We start from the raw sequence: 2,106 nt of genomic DNA on the forward strand, positions 1-2,106 counted from the left end.
TGGTTTTAACAAAGAGAAATTTATTCTCTCATAGTCCAGTAGGCTACAAGTCCAAATTCAGGGCATCAGCACCAGGGGAATGCTTTCTCCATCAGCTCTGGAAGAAGGTCCATGTCATCAACCTTCCTTTGGTGTGGGAGCATCTCTGCGCAGGAACCTCAGGTCCAAAGGATGCACTCTGCTCCCAGCACTGCTTTCTTGGTGGTATGAAGTTCCCATGTGTCTCTGCTCGCTTCTGTCTTTTATATCTCAAAAGAGATTGCATTAAGACACTAATCTTGTCAGCCTCATCAGTATTACCTCATCACAGTGATAGAATTTACAACACATAAGGAGATCACATATAATCTCATCATAGTGATAGAGTTTACAACACATAAGGAAATCACATCAGATAACACAATCATACAATACTGGGAATCAGGACCCAGCCAAGCTGACAGGTATTTTGGGGGGACACAACTCAATCCATGACAGTCCAGGAACAAAAACAGTGTCTGGATGATGCTAGAAACTCCAAAATATTTGTTGAATGAATGAAGAAATTGTGTACTGGGTATTGTGCTGAGCATTTTATACATGGTATCTCATTTGAATTTTCTAAAGTGGTATCAAATATCATCTCCATTTTAAAGATCAAGAAAGGTTTAAAGAGGCTCAGTAACTTGACCCAGGTCATATAGATGATAAGTGGTGGATGTAGCAGGGTCCAAATCTTTGTGAGGCTCCAAAGTTCATCCTTCCTTTACCTCTTCAAGCTGCATCCCACAAAGAGGAAGAAAAGAAACTCCCTTGATTTTGCACAATGTTCTCCCTTGAAATTTCTCTGCTCCTTAAATCTGGAAATGCATGGACCTATCAATAAGTCACAAAAGCATGCACTGTGAAAAGTTCTCTACTATTTTCTGAGAAAAGAGAGATATAGAGGAATAAAGTAACAGCTATGGTGTAAGCAGTGAAATTGCTGCAAGCAGACAACAAAGGGGTCAAGAAAGACAGCAGAGTGCAAGGATGATTTACCATCTACATCAGAAAGCAACCAAAAGGTCCGTTAAAAACAAACAACAAACAAAAGTTGCCGCCGAGTTGAGTCAATCCTGATTCATGGTGACCCTATGTGTTTCAGAGTAGAACTCTGCCTAGAGTTTTCAATGGCTGTGACCTTTTGGAAGTAGGTTGCCAGGCCTTTCTTCCAAGGTGCCTCTGGGTGGATTTGAACTGCCAACCTTAAGGTTAATAACTGAGCACTTAACCATTTGTGTCATCTGGGTACTCCTAACAGTCCATAAACCTCCACAAATAAACATTGTTTTACATATGACTCCTTGAGACATGAGTTGCAAGTATACTGAACAGCCTAGCAGAACTTTACCAGGGTTAACTTTCTCTTAAGTGTATTTAACTTTCTCATTTTTTTCTTGTTGTTGTTGTTTTTTGACTACTAAACAACGCAGGCCATATAAATGTTATCACATGTACAGGATGGCAGTGGAAACGGGGTTAGAACTAAATAAGGATTATATAGTTTTTCTGTCATTTCACAAGTCCAAACATCATCATATTTTCCAACATCCCATGTGACAACTGTATCTAAACCCAAATTCAATCAGTGCTTCATGTCAACTAACACAATCCCTTAAGCACAGCTAATGTGAGTTTATATTACTTCACTGACAGACAAAATCATATCTTCCAGCAACGGTAAAAAACTTTGAGAAGATCTGGGCCATAGATAAATGATACTTTCTTTTTCAATGCCCATGTTTTCAAAATAGCATTAGTCTCACAAATGATAAATAAAATTACAGGTTGGATTAATCATTTATTCTGGAATAGGCAGTAAAATTTAGGGATCCTAGTAAACATTAGGTCTAGAAGATAAATGGTTTGCAAAATGTGCTTTAAAAAGTTGTCTTTTATGGTTTATTTTCCTTCCAGTGCTTATGAACAGCACCAGGGGCAAATTGTTTTCTGTGTGGTTTAAAAATCACAGGTACGCAAATAGGGAAAGATACATATTCAGCCAAGCTAAATGAAGCTATGCTCGTTAATCAAAATCAATTGTTAAAATTTTTTTTTTTTTTTTTTAAATATTTTATTGTACTT

Source organism: Trichechus manatus, unplaced genomic scaffold (genome assembly GCF_000243295.1).
Source record: "Trichechus manatus latirostris isolate Lorelei unplaced genomic scaffold, TriManLat1.0 scaffold00012, whole genome shotgun sequence".
Lineage (NCBI taxonomy): Eukaryota > Metazoa > Chordata > Mammalia > Sirenia > Trichechidae > Trichechus > Trichechus manatus.